Genomic DNA, 8241 nt, shown 5'->3' on the forward strand with positions numbered 1-8241 from the left:
GACTTCTGATAGGTTAGTTCATTTAGTTAAGTGTCCAAACGTTTCAACCACAAATTGTAATCATCAGAAGGGGTAATTTTGTGTATCATTATTGGGGATGTCCATCAATTTATCCGTCATTGTCTTATCCATTTAGATTCCTGAATTTTATTAATTATCTTGATAATGTTTTTAATCAATTTGACTTTAGTACAGCCTTTAACGAAACTATTTTAATTGTTTTGAAATATTAACGCCACCGGCGAGTGGCTTTTTACACGGATAGTCCTTCCTTTGATTCAATTGAATTGAATAAAATAACAAGGATGACAACATCCATAAAAGCAAAGCTCTGAAACTGTAACACAAACGGACATTAACACTTGTATAGTGTCAGAACTGAATAACCATAATATAAATTTATAAGAGTTGAAGCAAAATTTTAAGTAAATTTGTTGAAAAAATGCTTGATACAGGATGATGTTTTTGGACATACTTACATTTTCAGGACTTCATTAAAGAGTTGCTTCGCTTATAATATTGTACTTTGTTGTCCCAGGATTCAGTATACCAAAAAATCAGATCAATCGGATATTTAGATCACATACAAATTTGTTGTTAAAAAAATAAAAAAATTAACCTGTTTAACATGGACGTACGGACATTTTGGTGTGATTATAGAGTTGCTACGCTTTCTAAATCATACCTAACTGCTACAGGAATCACCATGCAAAGTTTAAAATCGATAGAACAATTCTAACATGCCTAAATTAACGAAAAAGCTATCCGTAACGGACGGACTCCAAATATAGAAAAGCTTCGCATTTAAAACTCATACAATTTTATTGATTAAGGGTAGGAAAAATATGGGTTGAAGGAAGCAAATTATATGAAAAACATCATTTATAATACATAACCAAATTCCCCAGAACCAAAATAGGAAATATTATTATGTAATTATTAGTGGCGCTGGTATTCTATAATTTCTAATTTCCCTATGTTTGTCTGAAACGTAATTTTCTCGGTGAACATTTAATCAATTTTAGTGATTATTCGTCTATAACTTGTTTGTTTGTCGGTAACGCCAAGAAGCGTGTTTAATTTTCATCCAAGAAATTCACTCAGATTCAAATAAAGATCATCATTGTCAAGCAAATCATCTTTAAGTAGACCATAGGCCACGCACAATGGTTTTTCAATTTGTGAAGATTCCTCTGTCTGTCAGTCAATGATGGCACACAAGAAAATTTATTTATTATGTAAATGTGATTTTCTCGCCTGTTGTATGAAAAGGCTTTCTTTATCATGAGAAATAATTTCCTATATTCCGTTAGTTTAGCTTTTTTAGATATTTCAATAATTATAATTATATTTCTGTGCTTCGCTACATATGGATGTTTTCAACCTTGTTATTATATTCAATTTCCTCCCATTATGCAATTTGCATAATTGATTTAGTGGTATGGTTTTAGCATATTTATCAATATTATATCACTAATTATAATCACATTTACATGTCCATCAAACTATCTGTCCCCACCCCAGTAAATAAAGTAATAAGGGAATAGTAGCTTACGCAAAATTGAGTAAAATTGTGAGTAAGCTTCCAGTCAGGTGCACCTATCAAGTCTAACTGTTCTTAATGTTGACCAAACACATAGTATAATTAAACACATATTCAAAAACAGTTTGACCTAATAAGCGCATTTGACTGTAATCTTACTCACAACTTTACGCAATTTTTCGAAAGCTATTATTCCCTTTTCCCATTGAAATTTTATTTCTTATATTTTGGTGCTTTTAACTTAGAATGTGTAGCAGTGCCATATAAAAAAAACAAGGATGACAACATCCATAAAAACGAAACTCTGAAACGGTATGACAGACGAAAATAAACTCTTGTAGAGTGTCAGAACTGAATATTCAAAATATAAATATATAAGTTTTGACAAAATTTTACGTAAATTTGTTGCAAAACTTCTTAAATACAGAAGACTGTTTAAGGACATACTGATATTTTAGGACGTGCTAGTAGAGATGATTCGCTTATAATATTGTACCTTCTTTCAATAGGAATCAGTACTTCAAAAATTAGATCAATCGGAAAACTTTTTCACATAAAAATTAGTTCTTAAAAAAGTTAAAAATCAACATGTTTAAAAAGGACGTACGCAAATTCTGGTAACGATAATAGAGTTGCTACGCTTTCTAAATAGTACCTAACTACTACAGGAATTATCATGCAAAGTTTGAAATCGATAGGTCAATTCTAGCATGCGAAAAAAACTATCCGTTACGGACGGACGGACCGACCTTAATTATAGAAAAGAATAACATGTTTAAATGATAAAAATTTTGTTCAATAAACTTCTCAATTTTGATAATTAAGTGTTATTAAATTTTAAGTCTCTTAAAAAAGATTAACATCAAGAGGAGATTAATAAATTTAATATTAAAATAATGAAAACAAGGATTACCGTGTTTAAAAATGACGTATACAGAATTTCGGTTAATGATTATAGAGTTGTAACTAATTGTTGCAGGAATCATGATGCAGAGGTTTAAATCAATAGGAGGAGTAGGATTAGGACTATTCGTTACAAACATACGGACAATGGACATACCTTAAATGTAGCAAAGCTTCGCTTTTTAAAAATGTAAAATTTTCTCTCTATCTCTCTCTCTACATATATACACATTTTGATTAAATTTCTGAGCACATGAAATATTATAAAATCTTTTCATTTCCTAATTCATATACTTGTAAAATTTGTGACATTTATTGCAGAGAGAGTGAACAATATATACAACTTTAATACATGCAAAGCTTCTATATAAGTTAGTTTATTTTTTAAAAATTTCCTTTTTAAAATTAATTAATATTTCAAGTATAACCAATAGACCAATAGTTTAATTTTCTTTGATTTGCTTGGCGTATTAATCCTGAATTTAATAAGATATATCCTAAAAATTGCAAGTTAGTATGAAAATTTATGCATTTATGTTTGTGTGTATATCCTGTAAGATCTTTAAAACGGCTGGACAAAGATGATAGTGTTGTTTCTTGCATTTTTTTGGCTGTTTGCAGAGGGGTATGTCATTTTAAACTAAAATCAAATGTGGGGTGTGGTTAACCCCCACCACCTTCTTTCTTTGCCTCTGAATTATAAGTTTGTTGCTGCTAAAATCAGAAAAATTTTTTGCAATTTTTGAAGAATACTTTTCTTGTTATCCCAGCACTGCGGTATAGAACACAAAAGTTCCATATCTAGATTAAATTCTAAAATCCGCGAGAGAATAAATTGTTCGAGAATGTTGAAAGTTTAGGTTGACATTTTGTAATATGGGTCCTTCTCACATACGACCTTTTTTGGGGGAGAAAGAAAAACCATTGACGTCAAATATTTTGATAAATATTACACCTATACTTCAATTTTAATTAATCTTTGAAAAGATTGTCAATTTCAACAACTCTTTTTTTTAGATTGTGTTGAACAAAATGTATACAATACAAAAAAAAGCGTTCAAATTGCCAAATTTGAAATTCTCAAAGTTGAACTGAATTTGATCAATAATTGATTTAAAAATATGCAATTCGGGTCCAGCCAAAATGCACATTGTTATTCTATTCTCTCTTTTTTTATTGATTTGTGCAATTTTTAGACACAATTTTGGTGACTGCAACTCTGTCAATCCTGAATTTATTTAAATTGTGTAGATGTAGACATGACAAATATTATTGAAATTAATAAGAAGTTGGTTTAAAGGAAGCCTGCAGTAAATACACAGCTCTAACTGTTAAAAGACTGCCACAAGTAGACCCCAAATCCCAAATTTTAAGCCTTAAGCTTCAATAACAAAAATTTTATAGGCATCTTAAAGTGACATTTTAGGGAGTTAAAAATCTTTGAAATTTTTCTAGCATTCATATAAAGAATTCCAATATTAAATTACACCAGCTAGAAGTGAAATTAAAAGCTTGTTTTGGGCACAAAGTTAGGATGGCAGTAACTGATTATAATTTTACAATAAAAATTTCTTTAAAAATTCGATTTAACTGCTGCAGGTTTCTTTTGACAAATTAAAAGAGCTGAATATCTTACTTTGTTTTTAATAGATTATAATTATTATTTATATATAATTACTACAGTACAAAGGAATTAAAGAAAGTCTAATGTCAATGTTTAAATTTGACATTTCATTATTTTAGATATTGAAAAAGTTCCACAAATAATTTTTCAATTGTTAATGCTTTTTGGATATTTTCATCAGTCATTCATACATCATTTAAGTAATGTTAAATATGCAGTGGCGTCCATGCACAGAGTTTTGCCAGGGGGGAAAGGTAAACCCTTTTTCCGCATGCTTATGTATACATATATATTAAAATAATAATATTATGACTTGTATATTAATGAAGAGGAAAAGCGTATAGCAGATATAAATATGAATGTGAATATTCAAATAACTTTTCTTAGGCTTCTCTAAGTCAAGGTCCCTCTAATACAACGAGCTCTAAGCTCAAGGAGGGAGGGGACATGTAAAGTATTTTTGTGTATTTGTTAGCTTAAAAACTTAGGGTAGTTGATTAGATCTTGATTGGTTGGTTCAAACTTGCTGTGTCCAAACTTTTCAATCAAATATTGTAATATATTTTAATTTTGTTAATCATCATTGGGAAAGTACATCAATCTATCGTCCATTGTCTTATCCATATCTCTGACTCAGCTAGATGTTTAAACCTAATTATATATAATCTTTCCGTTTATTAAATTTTTAAAACATGAAAACAGAGCTGGATCTTTAAATCATTTTAGTGGTGAGCCAGATCGGGGTGTGCCTAATTTCAGCCAAATACAGCGCGGCATTTCATAAAATGCTGTGCTCTCAGCATTGGTGGAAAGTTGGCTCACCCCGATCTGGCTCACCACTTAAATAATTTAAAGATCCAGCTCATATTAAAAATTAGCGTCTTATGTTAGTCCAACAGGCGGCCGCCGAGCCTAGTATGATGAAACCCTTATCCTCTATTCTGTTTGAAAATTAAATTTAATAGACTTTCAGTATATTTTATGGTTTTCTATAAATAAAAGGCAGAGTTATTACAAAAGAACATTTTTAGTAAAAAAATACAAAACATTCTAAATGTCAGTTCAAATAACATCAAATAGATAATACGTAAAAAAACGTTTTTTTCCTTTATAATTTTCGGAGTGAAATAAGTGTTTGGGAGAAGAAAAAAACTGTTGTTGTCAAATGTTATGGAAAAGTCACAACTACATTAATTATGCATAGAAAGAAAGTGAGGATTATGTAACATTTATGGACTTATGAAAATAAAAATAAATATTAAGGATTTTATGTTACTTGATCTAAAAAAGATAATATAATACTAATTGTCACAAATAACTCATTATGAATAAATAAGAAAAGGCATATAATAAACAATTATTCTACAAAAATAAACCTCAGAAAAATGTAACCAGAAGATAAATATGTTGGTTAGGTAGTGGGTGGAGGAGAGGGGGGTGGGGGTTCTTCCTTAATCCTCCCTTTTTATCAAGAATTATCTTGTTCTCTCCCCGAATGTTGGTGCCCTGAGCCCCTGTGACTCCTCCCAAGGGTGCACTCTGACACCAGGTAGATATTCTTATTACGCTTATACATGGCACAACTCACAACTATACTAAATCAGGAAAGGAAGAACAGACAAAGAGAGAGAGAGAGAGAAGGATAATGGTTGGGGAAGAAAATTGAGAGAGGTTAAGGTCTGATAAAGATGGCAAGGAAAGTGAAACATTGAATGCCACCAGGTAAGCTCTTTTGGGAAGAGTTGTCCATTATATCATGTATGCATACATATATATTCTCTACATTGATGTATATTCCACAAATAGTCAGTAATCCCTTTGCCATTTTAACTTTCTCTTACATTCCTCCCTTTTTCCTTCCCATTACTTGAAGAATAACCTGTTTCCATCCCCTCTGTTTACCACATTTTTGTTGTATGCACCCTGGTCAGAGCATATTTTAATTTCCAGGAATAATTTTAATCTGACACTTGAGCACAATAAGATCAACAACAATATGTCTACTCAGCCATATGGAATTCAATACAATAACTTATTTATTCAAGATAAAAATATAAGAGTACTAAAATTTAATGAATCACTTATTTTGTCAGTGTCTAGTTAAACAAAACTTGATAATAATACTGTTAATAAAATTAGTAAAATACTGTGTACACAAAAGTCAATAACAACAGCTGCAAAACATTTGGCGCCAAAAGCGGTGGAGGCCTAAGCCAATGGTTGTTACTGGGGAGATGGAATCAGCTGTTACACAGACCTCCCTCACTTACAGCTGGGTCAACAGTGACTGAAGCAAGAGAAGGAGTCTCATTCAACCAGAGAATATACAATGTTTGTGTGTGGCTGTTAGCTGTGGGATAGTTTGTGTGTGTGTTCAGCTCTATTGTCTGTTGGTGTGTCTATGTCATATTGTTGGATGTAAGTGTGCTTTGGTTGGTGATTCCCTCTGCTTTTCATGTCTCTCTTTTTATCTCTTTCTCTCCTGTACCTCCCATCGGAGTAAGGAGATTACAAGAGAGTGGGAGAATGCTGATAAAGGTATGTTTAAGCTCCGAGAAAAATTGTTACTAGCGTACAGGCATGGAGGAATACAGAGAGAGAGAGAGAGAGAGAGAGAGAGAGAGAGGGGGGAGAGAGAGAGAGGGAGAGATAATAGAGAACAGGGAGCTAACAATAGAAAATTAGAAAGAAGAGAAAGTGGATTGGGAAGATATTTGATAGATAGATTAATGTAAATAGACTACAGAGATAGAAAAAGGTAGAGATAAAAACAGTAGAAGGAATATTTTGAAATATAAATGAATACAATCATATGTATTTCTAAAAAATCAAATGATAAAAAAAACAAGAGTGACATTTCATGGAGTCTAAGCAATTAATGTACATCTAGTAATAGAAAATTATATTGTAGAGAGAAAGGACAAAAGAGAGAGGAAAAAAGCATTTAGAGAGAATAATACAAGATTATTTATACAAGGTATCATCAAAACAAGTTTGCCTTTATGATTATGTATCTTTAAAATTGATATTTTTTTGTTGTGTAGTTTTCAAATGACATAAAATCGTCAAGTAAGATCTCAAAAACAGCTATACCGACCGTACCACAATTTCAAGGAAAGTTTTATTTAAGTTACAGGTTAGGATATAGGGTATAATTTGGAGGTGAGGGGGAGGAGTATGTCAACAGGCTGATAAATACTTTGGGTAACCCCTGCCCTCCTCTTGGGACCAAGACCCTAAGGGAAGCAGCTTATAGTGTATCCAAAAAAAGTTTAAAATGTTACAAAACTTTGCCGAACTATCCCGATTGACGTCATAATTGAAGGCATAGTTCGGCCAAACGTTGACGCAACATTTGTCCACTTTTTTGGAGATGCTATAAGCTGCTTCTGAATTTAAAATAACAGACAATTTGACTGCTTGAAAATAAACATGAAAACCTTTCCAAAATTGACAGCATTATGGTTAAACCTGTAAAAGATAATATCAATTTGTATAACAGAATACCTAATAACATAGATAAGAATTGAAGGTTAGTGCTAATGGTGGGGTGAGGGGGGGAGGGCAGGCATGTGTAGCTATGGAAAATTTGTGTTTGGAGGAGGGGTGGCATTGGTTGCAGTCATCTCCTCCCTATCCAACATCATGAGAAAGGAAACAAACAGATGAAAATGAAAAATGACATTTAACCAAAAGAAAGGGAAGGAAGAATAAATTTACAATATACAGAGAAAGTATAATCAGTAAGAAAGGAAAGATGGGGAGAGAGAGAGAAAAGAGAAAATGAGAGAGATAGAGAGAGATAAAAAGAGAGAGAGAGAGAGAGAGATAAGAGAGAGAGAGAGAGAGAGAGAGAGAGAGAGAGAGAGAGAGAGAGAGAGAGAGAGAGAGAGAGAGAGAGAGGGAGAGTAAAGAGATTAAGAACGAAAGGTTAAAAGGAAAATATTACATTGGGAGATGAGAAGGATGGGGGGGGGGGGGGGGAGAAAAGGTGGCATTTCCGAGGTTTCATGGAATAAAGTAGATATCACAGAAAAGAGCAATTGTTTAAAAAATATTATTAGAGCAACAATACAAAATTTTTAAAAAGAATGACACTAACCTCTAATTAAAAATTTAGAATTTTCATTAAGATTTATGAAACATGAGAAAAGAAATTCCCAAATAATAA

The sequence above is a fragment of the Acartia tonsa genome, chromosome 3 (genome assembly GCF_053477335.1).
Source record: "Acartia tonsa isolate MP-2025a chromosome 3, ASM5347733v1, whole genome shotgun sequence".
NCBI classification, from domain to species: Eukaryota; Metazoa; Arthropoda; class Copepoda; order Calanoida; family Acartiidae; genus Acartia; species Acartia tonsa.